Source organism: Ascaphus truei, chromosome 1 (genome assembly GCF_040206685.1).
Source record: "Ascaphus truei isolate aAscTru1 chromosome 1, aAscTru1.hap1, whole genome shotgun sequence".
NCBI lineage: Eukaryota > Metazoa > Chordata > Amphibia > Anura > Ascaphidae > Ascaphus > Ascaphus truei.
The window spans coordinates 157404665-157422196 of NC_134483.1; positions in this window are offsets into that span (position 1 = coordinate 157404665).

The window sequence follows — 17532 nt, forward strand, 5'->3', positions numbered from 1 at the left end:
AATTACGGGTGCCTGTGAGGTATGGACAACCTCCCTCGCTCGTGCACTAATAATGATAATTAAAAACAAACTCTAATTAATTACCACTTAACTGAATCTCCGTCTGCAGAACCGTTTCTCTGTCCCTCCTGGTCTCCTTCCTAAAACCAAGATAGCGATCGGAACTAAAAACTACGGAGGCCCTGGATGGCCAAAAAGACACGCTCTGCAGAATGGTGACTTCAAAGCAAAAATAACTTTATCCCTTAACAAATCAACACAGAAACAATGTTAAAAAAAATTGAAAAACAGAAAAATTAAAAAAGAAAGAGAATTAAAAACAAATCTAATGATAAACATGAATAAACTAAATGATAACATAAACAATAATATTAATATGATATACTGCACCGACACACTTTATTCGAGCAAATACCCGGTATGTACCTGGCAGATACCTGGAATGCGCCGCTCCTCACCTCTGGCAAGCCCCGTTGCATTTGCCTTCCCAGCCTGGGTTCATGCCTGGCTGATGGGCGGCTGATCTGTTAAATGATAATGATTAGAATTTAATAGGCTGCAATGCTTCGCGTGTCTACCAGATGGCATAAATTCATGAATTGTAATGCAGTATATATATATGTACTGTGCAGTATTGCAGCCAGCGGGAATAAAATGCTTCAATCCCTGCCGGAAAATAACTCAATGCACTCGGGCAGAAAACAGTCACAAACCTCAATACACCCGGGTATACCCGAATTCGTGGGACTAGCCGAGCTCGAATAAAGTGTGTCGCCAGTGTATGAAGAAACACACTTATATTAACCCCCAATAGTGAACGATATATAAATAATATAGTGACATAAACAGAATAGATCTAACTAGGATACCACTGTTCCACTAATGAGAACAACTGTACTCATATGCATATATATATGATTATCCTAAGTGTAAACGTATACATTATTAACTAATACTCCAAATAATAAATAAATATATATAATATATATAATAGATCTATACACATGTAAATAATAACCTAACTACATTTACTACATATTGTTAAATATCTATATAAAGTGATAAAATAAACCATCTATTGACTATGTGATTAAATACATCCCTGTATACAGTAGAAAATATCATATTTATAAAAGTATAAACTCCTACAAATTTATAACAAAAATGAAATTATAATTAGATGAGTCATAATACTAATTAAATAATATATAATATAAATAATTATATTTAAAGAAAGTGAACCAATTCCCAATCCTGATTGATTCCAGATGGAAAAACAGTATCCATACTGAATATCCAGAACATCTCTCGTCTGTTGAGCATGTTCAGTCTGTCACCCCCTCGTTGGGGCATGGGAACATGCTCAACAGCAGAAAAAGAGAAGCCCTGGATACCTCCCCGTGGACAATCAACAAAGTGTCTAGCTAAGGAATGGGCAATGTTGCATTTCTTAATGGCCCTCACATGTTCCATTATTCTTAATTTTAAAGACCTGATGGTTCGGCCTATGTAGTCTTTCCCACAACCACAATGAATAATGTAGACTGTGTAACTGGTGTTACAATTAATGAATGATGTTATCTTTACATTCCTATTTGGTTTCACTGTGGTGATGCCAGAAATAGGGGTCGCATACTGGCAAATCACACAGTGACCACATTTGTGGAAACCCCTTGGGATACTAGTAATAAATGATTGGTGGTGTGATTTATACATACTGGGGGAGAGAAAGCTGGCCAATGATTTGGCCTTTTTGAATACAAATCTCGGTCCCTCACTCACTATAGGCTTCAAGTCTTTATCTAATTTTAGCATGTCCCAATGCTTTCTGACGATCCGTCTAATAGAGTCTGCTTGCCTAGATTGCTGAGTAATGAAAAATGGCCCTAATTGACTTTTGTTCTGAAAACAATCCACTTTATTATTTCTATTCTTGCGTGTTTTCTTGTTAGCTTCAATCGAGAGAAGGTCTTTCCTATTGGTATTTTTAACTATATCCAATGCTTCCTGAATATGTGAATGTTGGTAACCCCTTTCTACGAATCTGTTAAATAAATCTCTAGACTGGTTCTCGAAAGACTCCTCTGTCGAACACAGTCTTCTTAACCATAAAAATTGACCTTTCAAAATGCCCTTCTTCAAAGGCCTAGAATGGTCGCTATTGGCCATGAGGAATGCATTGCGGGAATTGGGCTTCCTGTACATGTCTGTTTGTATACTTTTGTTGGTATCAACATACAACATTAGGTCCAAATAACAAATCTTTTGAGTGTGAAAATCATAAGTGAAGGTTAAATTATACTCGTTCGTGTTTAAAGTGTTAAAAAAGGATTCAAAAGAAAAAAAATCACCATCCCAAATAAAAAGTAAATCGTCTATATATCGCTTGTAGTATTTAATGTGTTTTCTAAAGTGATTAGAAGCACCATAAATAAAAGTGGATTCCCAAAAACCCATAAATAAATTGGCATATGAGGGTGCAAATGAGGTCCCCATAGCCGTGCCCTTAAGTTGTAAATAAAAATGTGAGTCAAAACTAAAATAATTGTGTGTCAATAAAAAAGTGATGGCATCAATCAAAAAAGTGCAAAGTGTAGTGGGTAAATCAGATAAATGGAGAAAATGTTGTATGGCCGTTAGACCTTGATCGTGTATAATGTTACTGTACAAGGACACAACGTCCATAGTGGCCCAACAGTAGGTTGATTCCCATTGAACATTTTGTAAATCAGTTAACAGATGATTTGAATCTTTAAGAAAAGAAGGTAAGGATTGGACAATAGGTTGTAGGAACCCATTCAAGTAACGTGACACACCATCTCCCAAAGATCCAATACTCGCCACTATAGGCCTGCCAGGTGGGCAGGTCAGTGACTTATGGATCTTTGGGAGATGGTGAAAGATGGGCACTATTGGGCATTGACAACACAGGAAGCCCAATTCTTTATCATTTAGGACACACAACAACTTGCCCGTATCAAGACGTGATCGTAGATCCCTGTTGAACACAGCTGTTGGGTCCCCCGTTAGCTTTTTATAGGCACTAACATCTCCTAATTGTCTAAGAGCTTCCTGTTTGTAACCAGCAGAGGACTGTACTACAACTGCACCCCCTTTGTCAGCATTTTTGATAACAATTGTGTGGTCTTGCTGAAGATTGAATAATTCTATTTTCTCATCTCTTGATAGATTTCCATGGGGTGCCGGGTTGCGTGCACAGTCCTCTGCTAGTTTTTTGAGGTCTTCCTCAACCAGTCTCTCGAATGTGGCAATGAATGGCCCTTTCGATGTATAAGGAATAAAAGTGGATTTTTTCTTGAATTGTGTATGTCGTTGAACAAAGAAGTTACTCGGTATAGACTCATCATTGGAACTCAAATTATCTTGTTCCAAAAGTAACCCTTCCATATCTGATATGGCACATAATTCTTTAAACGATGTTAATGTGTGGCGTGGGTCAGGGTCCAAGACCTCCCTAGTCCCAAAAGGGGGCTGGGAGACCGAGGAAACCTCAACCACGTCACCTCTAGAGGTAAAGAATTTTTTAAGGCATAACTTGCGTATGAAACATTGCAAATCAATCATGGCATTGAAAAGTCTGACATTATTGAGGGGTGCAAAGTTCAATCCTTTGTTGAGGAAAGATAACTGTCTAAGGGTAAGCGTTTTGCCTGAAATATTTATGACGTTATTTATTTCAGATTTTAGAAATATTTCTTTCTTTTCATAGCTCCACGCGTGCTCCCGCTTCTTCATTTTTGTTATAAATTTGTAGGAGTTTATACTTTAATAAATATGATATTTTCTACTGTATACAGGGATGTATTTAATCACATAGTCAATAGATGGTTTATTTTATCACTTTATATAGATATTTAAAAATATGTAGTAAATGTAGTTAGGTTATTATTTACATGTGTATAGATCTATTATATATATTATATATATTTATTTATTATTTGGAGTATTAGTTAATAATGTATATGTTTACACTTAGGATAATCATATATATATATGCATATGAGTACAGTTGTTCTCATTAGTGGAACAGTGGTATCCTAGTTAGATCTATTCTGTTTATGTCACTATATTATTTATATATCGTTCACTATTGGGGGTTAATATAAGTGTGTTTCTTCATATATCATATTAATATTATTGTTTATGTTATCATTTAGTTTATTCATGTTTATCATTAGATTTGTTTTTAATTCTCTTTCTTTTTTAATTTTTCTGTTTTTCAATTTTTTTTAACATTGTTTCTGTGTTGATTTGTTAAGGGATAAAGTTATTTTTGCTTTGAAGTCACCATTCTGCAGAGCGTGTCTTTTTGGCCATCCAGGGCCTCCGTAGTTTTTAGTTCCGATCGCCATCTTGGTTTTAGGAAGGAGACCAGGAGGGACAGAGAAACGGTTCTGCAGACGGAGATTCAGTTAAGTGGTGATTAATTAGAGTTTGTTTTTAATTATCATTATTAGTGCACGAGCGGGGGAGGTTGTCCATACCTCACGAGCACCCGTAATTATACCCGACCATGTGATCAGGGGGGCCCGTTTTGGCACGTACTGGCTACCCAGCTCCTGCATATATAAATGAGACAATATACACACGTAGGTCACTCTTTGATAAAGCGCTCCTATAGCGCGAAACGCATCAGAGGTACCTTATTTGTAGCCCGGTCTACTAATGCCATAAATTAAAGCATTTTTTAATTTGCAAGCAGCCTCCAGCCCTTTCATTTTTTCATCATTTTTTCAGCAGTGCTCCACCACTTTCTTCTGTACTTGGATTCATCATATCGGAAGGAGGCACGCTACACCTGTCCAGGAAGGTTTCGTGAGTTACTTATTTCTGTGATTGCAGTTCTATCATTTATGGCTTTACTATGTCTCATGCCTATGGGTTGAGGGGTGCTGTCCCAAAAGTGGGTGTGGGGTGTGCTCTCTTCAGTGAGTGTACATTTCACACACCCACTGTGGTGCCTGCATACCACTCTTTATATTATCCTATTATATGGCTATCAAGTGAGCACTCAATGCCTAAATATACTGCATAAGAAGTTAACTCTTGCCTGGACTCCTATGCTATATTGCACAATACTGCAGAGACATTCGTAGCACCTACAGGGATTTATTTCCCACACCTGCTAAATCCATGGTAGGTAGAGGTTTTGACTGCAGTGTCATATTGCCACACTAATAAGGTATCTTTTTGTGGATTTGACATTTCTTTTCCTTTTATTATTATATAGAAGCCTTTACCTCTAAGTTTTATGATAGGCAAGGGTTACATTTGTTGTTTTACAATCTGCACATCTGACCCCAATAATACGTTTCCTGACTATGGGCTCTATGCAGTAAGCGGCGAAAAAGTGCTTTCGGCAAGTGTTGCCGATAGGCATGATTTTGGCGATTTGCCCTCGCAGTATTCAGTAAGGGCCCAATCCATGCTGATCCCTGCCGAATCACTGCGAAAGCAAAACTGCCGATGAGCCTGTGCCGAAACAGCCTGGCACCCGATAACCTTTCGATAAGCCGTTTCTGCTGATATGTGTTTGCAGCAGAGAGAGATCAGCCACTCTCTCTGCGCAAACATCGGCAACATATAAATTATTTATAAACAACTTTGACTCCTAGTGTACATGTGCAGGGGGTCTCCGGAGCTGAACCACATTGGTTTCATGTCCGGGGTCCCCCTGCTTACCGAGATACAAGCCCCTTTATGAGGTGCCGGTATCCCTCTGCATTTAAAGAGGAACCCATAAAATAACAGGAACCAATAAAATAACAAACCATAAAATAATAAACATTAAAATAAAAATCCAAAACAATCCACGGGTCTTCTATTTGTAATCCATCTTCATCTGTATTCTTCTTTCTTCTATCTGCGGCTCTCATCCGGGGTCTTCTTGTCTTCTACGGCCATGCCCTGGCCTTCTTCTTCTGTAGGAGGTCCTTCCTCCTCGGCATCTGCCTTCAAAATGAGACGACATAGGCTTATAAAGGCCTATGACGTCACATTTTCATCATGGATCCCATGGCCCTGATCAGGCCGTGAAAACCATGTGTTTTGGCCGAGAAAAAAAAAATGATGACGTCACTTAAAGGCAATGAAAGCACAGCCAATCAGAACGGCTTTGCTTCAATTGCCTTTAAGATAACGTCATTAAAATAAACATGGCCGTCCTCACATGGTACGGTAGCCAATCAGAACGTGGGAAGTCTATCCCTACTCTGATTGGCTCTAGTACCATGTGACAGGCTTTCAATGACGTCACATCCGTTTTCCCCCAAGCCTCTGTTACATGGTATGCTAGAGCCAATCAGAGTTGGGATGGACTTCCCACACTCTGATTGGCTACCGTACCATAAAATGTATTTTATTTAACTTGTTAATTTTTTTAAAAGCTTTTTTAACATGTGTATTTATTTATTTTTGGTATATCATTTCTTGCCACTGTATGTATGTATGTATGTATGTCTAGATCGATATATACATACAGGGTAAGAAATTATGTTGTTTTAAAAGCTTGATTTGGTGTGTTTTAAATTAATTTGGCTATGCTGCTATGCATAAATGTGTGTATAATGTATTTTTAAATTAGATAGATGTAATCGTTGCTATTGTATGGTGTACTTTAGGTCAGGGTGAGGCTTGCTTTTGTATATTGTATTCTTGTTGGTACTTATATTTTTTCACAGGATAACTTGTTCTGTTCAACGCTTGAATTAGTTAATTGTTTAATTGTTAGGGATGGAATGTAAATTGTTTAGGGATGTAATTAATGAATGCTAATTGATTTATGTTTACTGGATTGGTTTAAATAGTATACTTGTTTGGATGTATTGGTATTTTGTTTTGAATATGTTATTGTTAACATTCATTTGCAGAATGTATATGGTGCATAGATTGTATGCATCATATATAATGTAAATGCAATGTTTTGATTGTCATTTAAGGTTTTTGATTGGCATTTGAGGATTGCGATTGGGAGATCAGATTGGATAATTAAAGGTAATGGATTTTATTGTAGTGTGTCTGTATGGAGAATTGGTATTTGTAGTACAGCATGTTTTGATAACCCTTCTACATTTATTTGTATATTGGTTCATCATGTGTGAGTATTTATATCTCTCTCTCTGTATATATATACTGTATATTGTTGCATGATGAAGTCACTGTACAAATGAATGGGTGAAGGGTGGGTATCGGGCCAGTGTGGCTTAACCCCTTAATTACCTTTGCGGTTATTATCCGATAAGGTGTTTAAGGGGTTAATTGATATCTGAATGTAATTGCAATGTATTGGCTTTGTATTGGCTATGTATTTTGTGGGCAACGAAAGACAAGGATGTTGCTGGCGACGGGGGCTTCTTATTGATGAGGTCAGTAGTACTTTATTTTAATATGCTAGTTTATGTGTTTAATAATGGGCAAATAATCTATTATCCCTATCTGGATAATAGTTATTTTGCACATTATTGTACTGTAGGTGTTGGGGGGGGATGTATGTATTGAATGTATAGGCCAGGTTTATTTTTTTTCATTCAGGGTTGGTTCCTTGGTTCTGCGTGAGACCTCTGGAGACAACCAGAGGTCTCCTTGGATATCTCACGGGTATCAGGCTGGTGGTTCCACGGGTGACACCTGTGGGGATGAAGCGGTGGCCTCACATCTGTGGGGGCACCATGGACCCATAGTCTGTGGGGATGAATCGGTGGTCCCACATCCGTGGGGGCACCGCGGACCCATAGGTGCGGGGATGAAGCGGTGGTCCCACATCCGTGGGGGCACCGCGGACCCATAGTGAGCACTCGTGAGTTACCCAGACCCCTGTGAGAACCACCCGAGGCCCTGCAGACACCTGTGGGTCTGACCCGGGGCTCCCAGACATCCGCGGGCCTACCGTGGGGACCCAATTGTGGCCCATGGTGTACCAAGGAGACCACCTGGGGGCCATGGTGCTTGGCGGGACCAACCAACAGGCCTCCAGAACCTGTGTGAAACAAGTTGCTGGTACCCTGTAGGTCTGTCAGGTGCCCCGCCTGCCCGCCGGGGACTCGTGTGGGGCTTGGGTATGAACCCTGTATGTAAAAGGATAAATCATGTATTTATGGGGGGGCACAGGGGGTGGGTAATGTATTTAATAAATAGAATGATGCTTATTGTGGGGCTGTGTATTGTTTTTATTGTGGGTACTGGGGGTGGGGGGATGGGGTATTGGCCCCAATGTTATGTGGGTAGGCCTCCCTTGTGGGTAGTGGGTGAGGGTAGTTAGGCCTCACAGGGTGGGGGGTTAGTGTGGGAGGGTATGTAGGCGTCCCGAGTGGTGGGTGAGGGTGGGTTAACCCCTTAATGACTGTAGCGGTTAATAACCGCTATGGTGATTAAAGGGTTAGGGGACATTACCTTGGATGTTTTCATTCTTGTGTCGGTTTTGCTGCAGCAGATGGGGCATGGGCAGGATGAAGATGAGGATGGCCTTCATCATGGCAGCCGGACATAGGTGAGTACTATATGTATTTAATGTATTGATTGGTGTTTATGTATTTAAAATGGGCACATTCACTATTATCTATTTGTGGATAATAGTAATTGTGGCCATTACTATACTGTATGTGTTAAGGGGGGGGGTTATTTCTTTATAAGTATGTATGTGTTTTGACATTAATTTGGGGGGGCACATAATTGGTACTGCAGGCCTGCGGGTAACACCCGAGTGTCCCCGCCGGCCTATAGTATTATTGATGTGCATATATGTGTATGTTAGGGGTTGTTGGGGTTATATATATATATCTATATATATAAATATCTATATATAGCAAAAAGTGGCACTGTGTGCTCATTTGCATGTCATTTCCCAGAATCCCTTGCTGCAGTGGAAGTGCTGTGCGCTGGGTGATAATGGGGAAAGGCGGGGTTGCAGACCTGCCTAAGACATGCAGATGAGCATACAGTTGTATTTACATTTACATATTTGCTTTGCTGTGGAGGATTTTTGTCACTTTTTTTACTCACCATAACTTAACTCAGTATTATGGTTGGCCCATCCTTTAGCTTCTTTGCATACCCAGTTAATCAACCCCACAATGATGAGACCCATTAAGGTCCAAACAGCTGTCTGTGGGTGGTTTTCTGGGTATGCACCTTAACCCTGGCTGTGCTCAAAGCTGTGACCATGCAGCAAGCTTAAGCCTATAGGGAACCATGTTAAAAATGGTTTTGTAGCAAAACGTGGCACTGTGTGCTCATTTGCATGTCATTTCCCAGAATCCCTTGCTTCAGTAGAAGTGCTGTGCGCTGGGTGATAATAGGGAAAGGTGGGGTTGCAGACCTGCCTAAGACATGCAGATGAGCATACAGTTGTATTTACATTTATATATATATCTATCTATATATATCTATATATATATATATATCTATATATATTTATTTATTTATATTCATTTATTTATGTAGATATATTTATTTATTTAGTGTGGGGCTGATGTGTGTGATTATTTTTTATTGGGGTTAGTGGGTGGGGGTGAAGGGGGTATTAGCCACAACGGTGGTTGTTTAGGGCTTGCGGGTGGGTAGCGGGAGGGCTTAACCCCTTCATGACCATAGCAATATTAACTGCTACGGTCGTGAAGCGGTTAAGTGCACCCGCAACCCCCCCGCAAGCCCTAAACAAACAACAAGGGCCAAATACCACCTTCACCCACCCCCGCTACCCACAATAAAGCTGGCACGGTGGGTTAACCCCTTCATTGCCTTAGCGGTTAGCCGCTAAGGTAATGAAGTGGGCTTTACATGCATTTTTCCTGCCTCGGATGCATGCCGGGGGGCTCCGGTGCGGGTTTCAGCTCCGGAGACCCCCGGCATCAATCACAGACAGAAAAAAGGGCTGATTTTTTCTAAGTGTCGCCCTTGCCGATGCTTCTCCTCCACCAACTTGCCAACTTTAGTTGGTGGGACGAATTGCCGAAAAACTCTCAATTCTGGAGTGCCGATCAGCAGCGAAAAGCTGATCGGGCCTACCTGAATTCAGCCGAGTTCAAAAAGTGCCGATAAGTAGCTTATCGGCACCCGGCTGCCGATAAATTTTTATCGGCAACAAAAATTGCCGATTTTTCCCACTTATCGGCTCTTACTGAAACGGGAGGGCAAATTTGGCGAAAAAATGGCAATAAACGGCTTATCGGCGCTTACTGCATGAGGCCCTATGTCTGAATATAGAGGGTTAAAGATTTTTCTGGACCCAAGTAGACATATAAGTTACTGTAACTCTATATATGCTGCTATGTAAGATCAGTAGCTGACATATAAAATCAACCCTTTGAATATGTGTTTTGTTGAATATAGCAGAGGTCATTTATATATAGTTATAATGTTTTTCAGGAATAAAGTTAACAAAATTACATAGTTACTTAGTTACATAGTAGATGAGGTTGAAAAAGACATACGTCCATCAAGTTCAACCTATGCTAAATTTAGACAACAGATACTTTATCCTATATCTATACTTACTTATTGATCCAGAGGAAGGCAAACAAAAAAAACCATTAAGGGGAAAAATAAATTCCTTCCTGACTCCAAGAATTGGCAATTGGATTAATCCCTGGATCAACATTCTTCCCATGTTTACTTATTTGGTATATCCCTGTATACCTTTCCTTTCTAAAAAGATTTCCAACCTGTTTTTGAACACATTTATTGTATCTGCCATCACAGTCTCCATGGGTAATGAATTCCACATTTTAACTGCCTTACTGTAAATAACCATTTCCTTTGTTGCTGGTGAAATCTCCTTTCTTCCAACCTAAAAGAATGCCCCTGTGTCATTTGTACTGTCCTTGGGATGAATAGTTCATTTGAAAGCTCCTTGTACTGTCCTCGAATATATTTGTATATAGTTATCATATCCCCTCTTAGATACCTTTTTTCTAATGTAAATACATCTAATTTAGCTAGCCTCTCCTCATAAGATAGACTGTCCATCCCATTTATTAATTTAGTGACTCTTCTCTGCACTCTCTCTAGTTCCATAATGTCTTTTCTAAGGGGTGGCGCCCAAAATTGTACTCCATATTTAAGGTGTGGTCTTACTAATGCTTGTAAAGGGGCATAATAATGTTTACTTCCCTTCCATCATTGCCTGTTTAATGCAAGATAAGATCTTGTTTGCCTTTGCAGCTACTGCATGACTTTGGGCAATGGGATTCTTTCCGACGTGAATTAAAGAAATTAAGGCCTGGGCGCTCAGGAGATGCCGGATCAAGCACGCAGGATCGTCCATTAACATGGCCCTTTTTTTCTAGTATGCTCTTCCTGAGGAGCAGAGGACACCTGCAGTGACTGATTGTGATCTAAATCGACCTTACGACATAATTTGCGCCCCAAATTTATGCAGCCTCATCATGTACTCCCTCAACTACCTCAACTCTATCTCAAGTGCTTGCAGAAAATTTAGAGGAGGTTCCCCAATGTTTGCAGGCCGTCTTTGACACAACTGCATTAGTAGAATTAGAGGATTCAGTATGTGAAACTGTTATTAACAGTGAACCACCACTCAAAATGAAAAAAGTAATGGACTACAACAAGGAGATGTTGGCCCTGGAAAACAAGAAGCTACAGGTGATAACGAATGTGTTTCAGGGTTCCAACGATTCAGACATGGATTTTCTAAAAAGTCTACTTCCTTTTTTAAAGAACATGAACCCTGCAAAGAACTTAAGAACAAGGCATGAAATGCAAACCGTTGTGCTTAGGGCAGTAGAGGAAGAGTAATTGTCTATTCTTTACTAATGTATTCCCCCCAATATTTTTGTGCTGGTTGTACATTGTTATATGTCAATTTTGTTACCTATCTAAAGTTTACAGTTTGCATTGTTGGTTGCACTTGTTAATAAATAATTTTTTTGTTCACTATACTGCTGCGGCAGCTTTTATTCTAACAAATCACCGGTTTTTCCCTGGCTTGTTCCTGGAATGCGACGCTCTTCACCTGGCGCATGCCGCATTCATTTTGCGTTCCCAGCCACGGGTCATGCCTGGCTGATGTGTGGTTGATGCGTTTATTGATAATGGTTCAGATTTAATAGGCTGCAATGCTTCGCGTGTCCGCCAGATGGGAGATATTCATGAATTATAGTGCGCATGCGCGTCAGTCAGTAATGAGTCGACTTGTAGGTGTTTCGTTTAAAAAAGATACCACAGTGTGCTATTGTAACTTGGCCTTGAGACTGAAGGAAGAGGTTGCAAAAATGAATCAATTTAGGCTTTTCATATTAAAGAAAGACAAAGACCAGTTTCGGTTACAGTATTCTCCAGAGACCCGCCCGCCATGAGTGTTCAAGTGCTGCCCGCTTTCCAAAATCTCGACAGAAGTTACGCGTATTTGATATGTGCCGCGATTAATGCAACAGAGGATAAGATGGCAACAATTGTTCAAATTTATCAGTATTTTATCGAAAACTATGACTTTTACAAATTTTCGCCAACTCCTCATACGTGGAAGCGTGCAGTAAGGAAAAAGTTATGTAGCGATCCCTGTTTTCATCTTATTGAGCTACAATTTGTTGGAGGGTATTGGTGTGTATCACCGGCTTTTTCCGGTATCTATGATCATGAAGGCGGCAAAAGGCGAAGGGTCGTGTTAAAACCAACTAAGAAACAACAGTCGCTGCCAAGCAATGCACCAGCACCGGCTTCCAATGACGGTCCCGTCGTCAGTGACAACCCTGAGCCTGAGCCTGAGGCTGAGCCGGATTTCGCGTGCAGTTTCGATAAAGCTAGTATGTACCTAAGCAATTTCCAGCCTCACCAGCTGACTACAGGTGGACTAGTCCCGCTGCAAACTATCGACGTGGATGATCAAGAAAGCTGGACTGGCAGTGGACCGGCGCCAGCACCAGCTGAATGGGAAATACTATGGTGAGTATTGTTGCCGTATTATTTTCTGTGTTTTTTTTATTTTGACAATACAGTATAAATATCGGTGCGATTCCAAAGTCAAGCGATTCTCCTGTAAGCAATATCATTGGCTGAGCGGCTTCTACAGTACTGTACTGCAGATACTGAACAATTGGTGGAACGCTAGGTGCATGCACATGTGAACAGGAGAAAATTATTGGTGGGGCAGGCTGGGTACTTCTTTAGGGGGCTGAGCATTACTGTACATTAAAACTTTTCTTTTTGTTTTTCCTCAGAAAAGAAAACGGCTAATGGAGGGATTTCGATGGATAATATCGCGTTGTGTAACAATGCCTGCACATTGCTGAATCGGATTTAAAACCCCACGTCTACAGTTTTTTTGCCGATGTTATTGATTAGGATAGAATACTGTACCTGAACCAGTACTGTATGCTGATGTTTTCCGGCCGTACAGTATACTGTGTAATAAACCCGAAAAAAAATAAAACTATGCATTTATTCTACATGTACAGTATCACTTACATTATGTGTCTTCTACAGTATACAGTGCCAGTACATACAGTACAGTACAGTTTGTGTATTTCTATTCTTCTATTTTTTTTAGTACTCTTACAGTATACTGAGCATGTCTACAGTATACAGTACAGTGCAGTATGCCTCGACATTCTAGAAACACTGTATTTTGTTACACTATCAAAGGAGCAAATGGAAACAATGTAAGACAAATCAACATGTTCTTTTATTGGTGGAGTAAGTACAAAAACATTTATTTACAAATACTGTACAATGTTGAAACATTTTAAGTGCACAGCAATTCAAAACATCAACAGGTGTATGGTTTACTGCTACATGTGTGAAAACATTTGTCAGTCAGTATGGTTTACAGTCACATGTTTTAAAAACAAATTTTTAATTCACAAAAAAGCAAAATGCAATATCTCCTTTATTAAAGAACGACAAGTCAATACATACTGTATATTGTACAGTGGGATGGTGTGCAAAACAGTCTGCACCAATACAGTCCTCGACCCAAAATACAATACATTCTTTAATATCTTTAAAATATAAATATATAAATATAATTTAAAATAATCCGTTCTGTGGGTCTGAGCGGGTTGAAATTTGCCTGGTCCTCATGCGGAAGGACCCTTGCCATAGTGGCCAAATATCAGCCTTGCACGTCCCCCAGAACCGGAGATACAAAAATACAGTCCGCTATTACGGTCAATGGTAGGACCCTCCTCGCCGACGTGACCCTTTCTCGCCGCCATTACTGGTCGGACCCTGTTGGGGTCAAGTGAGGGGGTTCCTAACATCTATGGGCAAAATGAATTTTATTTCTAGGTGCCCTAGAACAGAAGTTCCCACGCCAATTGGCCGTGAACTTGACCGAGGCCCTAGTTCCCACGCCAATTGCGCGATCATAGCTCTTTTTTAACAATGTTGCCGATCGTGCGGCTTTGCGGTCTGGCAGTAAAAATACACACAACAACATCTCCTTTATTTATGTACAGTACAGCAGGTCAAAACATGTACAGTACAGTAGAGTACAATACAGTCCAGCACAACAGTATGGTCTTACCTGTGATTACAAAAAAAATGTTATTCTTATAATGCAGAATACAAACGAAACATCTCCTTTATTAAAGAAACATACAGTACAGTACAGTGGGATGGTGCGCAACACTGTCAGTCAGACCTGCACCAGTACAGTCCATGAGGGCAGCAAACAGGGCAGGTTTTCAGGACAACCTTTAAAACATGCCTGTTTGAGGCCCCCAGGGACTGGAATTGTGCATGTCCTGTGTAAAAAAACACACAACAACATCTCCTTTTTTTAAGTACAGCAGGTCAAAACATGTACAGTACAATACAGTTCAGCACAACAGTATGGTCTTACAGAAAGTCCTCCACATAGTCCGTCCATGGTCGATTCCTTGCATGGCGCAAAACGCCATTAATGCAGTCTCGAACGCCTTTCATTACAGGATCTGTAATTGGATAAAAGCGTCGCATTTCATCCAGAATGTTTTTTCTTAAATTGGCAAGAAGCGCCTTTTTTATGCGAATCCCATCGTAGTTCACTTTGAAGGCCCAGTCTCAGTACAAAGAGTAGGGAACATGGTGCTTAAAAATGAACAAGGCATACTTGTGGGGTGCACCAGCACTCTTCACCCTATACTTCTCCCTGAGCGCCAGTGGCAGATCGCACAGGGTGATGTCATGCACCGTCTCGATGCAAGCGGGTGTAGGTCTTTTGGGAGCGGGTGTGCTTGAGGTGACGGGCGATGGTAGGTTGTCTGGTAGGAAGCTTTCCTCCGGTCTTGGTCACCGTGTTGTCTCCTGGCGTGGTCTTGACGGGGTTGTCATGTCCTCCTCAACGGCATACATGTACACTACATCTTCTGGTAGAGGGGGTGCGCTGTGTCCATGTCACCCCCCTGCTCCGGCGTCGGTGAAACAGGGGCATTAGCACCGGGCAAATAATGTATGCCCGCTATTTCAGCCTCTATCTTCTCCATCCGTCGATCCATCCATTGATCCATTTGTTGTATCCGTTGCTCCACATTTAGCATTGTCTCCAGAAGCAGATCTATCTTTGCTAGCACAATAGAATTCCCGGGGAGATCCACAGTAATCCCATTCAGCATCCGGTCTAACGAGCTGCTTCTTGTGCATGGCGTCTGGACATCTGGGGGGATGGGTGCAACGGAGGATGAGATGGGGGTTCCATGGACAGAAGCGGCATCGACATCGAGGAAGAGTGGAGGAGGTGACCTGTGGATACCCGGTAGAGGAGAAGCGGCAGCGTCGTCAAAGAGGGATGGAGAAAGTGACCTTTGGATTTCCGGGCAGAAGCAGAGTCGTCTAAGAGCAAAGGAGAAAGTGACCCGTGGATTTCAGAGGCGGTGGCGTCGTCGGATGGAACCGGAGAAGATGGGGGCGGAGAAGACGGGCTGAAGATTTCCGGGACAGCTACAGCAGAGTCGTCGAAGCGTATGCGAGGAAGTGGTCTGCGGGTTCGATGGGTTGGCTACCAATCGTTTTGCGTCGAGAGTACATCACCGTATATCTTCTTGACATAATAAGGCTTACAGTACGTCTAAGAAACTCCTAAGCCTTTGGGGTCAGCCGAAGGTTTTCTTTATTGGCCTTAGCCTGTCGCTTTGGCCTTGGCGTGGAAACGGCAACCGCCTTTCGCTTTTTCAGCTTGACAGGCATGGCAGAGGCGAGTGGGTTCCTGCATCCATAGAATCGGGGTTGCTCCATGGAAGTAGGTGGCATAATGCAGTATCTGGACAAGGGCAAGTTCAGATACAGATCATCGAGTGGTGGGCTACAGGTACAGGTGTTGAAAGTGGGCGTACTCTAATGTGAGTCATTACCGTATAAAGACACCATCCATTTTGTGGATTGACTGCACATTGAATACACATCGACTAAACATTGAATATACATTCTTGTGTTTGTATTTCTTTCAACTCGCAGCAATGCCTGTTAAAAAGATTTCAAAGGAGCTCAGCATGCGAATTAAAGAGATGTACACGAGCGGACAACGAATTACTGCTATCCAACGCTAGTTAGCTACTTCTGGCATGGATGTGCCAGCAACCACCGTGTGCTATCATGCATACGGAAAAAACAGAGACCGCAAAAGGGCACCAAGGGTAACTAAGCGTAAGTATATTTATACAACTTAACAAAAAAAAATATAGAAAACTGTTCTGTACTGTTCATACATCTACAGTACAGTTCTGTATCTAATATTGTTGTTATTTCTGTTGATTTATATTACAACATAGGGCCTCATGCAGAGAGCAGCGCTATTTAAAATTGGAGAGGGGAATAAAAAGTAGGTTTAATGGAGAGTTTTATTCTCCATATGCAGAAATGGGCGAAATCCGCTATTTTTAGCATTACTGCATGTGGAGAATTTTAAATGAGGAGATGCGCGCAGCTGAAAGGGAAAAAAAAAATCGCGCATTTTTTTTCCCCTATAGCCGGCGAGCTCCTGCTTCTTGCCATCTTTAGTTGGCGGAGAAAATTGAAGAAAATCGCGCCAAAAACAGCCACTAGATGGCGAGCGCGCCTTTCTGAATTCGGATATTTTTCAGACTGGCGAGATGTAGTTTCTCGCCAGCCGTGCGGCGAGATTTTCAAATAGAAAAAAAAAAATGGCGCGTTTTTCCTACCTCTCTATTTTCAGCTGTTTTTTGCGCGATTTTCTCTGGAAAATGGCGAGATTTTAAATAGCGCTGCTCTCTGCATGAGGCCCATAGTTTGTATATTTGTATTTATATTACAACTGTATATATTTTTTGTATATTTGTATTTATATTACAACAGTATATATATTTTGTATATTTATATTTATAGTACAACAGTATATATTTTTTGTATATTTGTATTTATATTACAACTGTATATATTTTTTGTATATTTGTATTTATATTACAACAGTATATATATTTTGTATATTTATATTTATAGTACAACAGTATATACTTTTTGTATATTTGTATTTATATTACAACAGTATATATATTTTGTATATTTATATTTATAGTACAACAGTATATATTTTTGGTATATTTATATTTATATTACAACAGT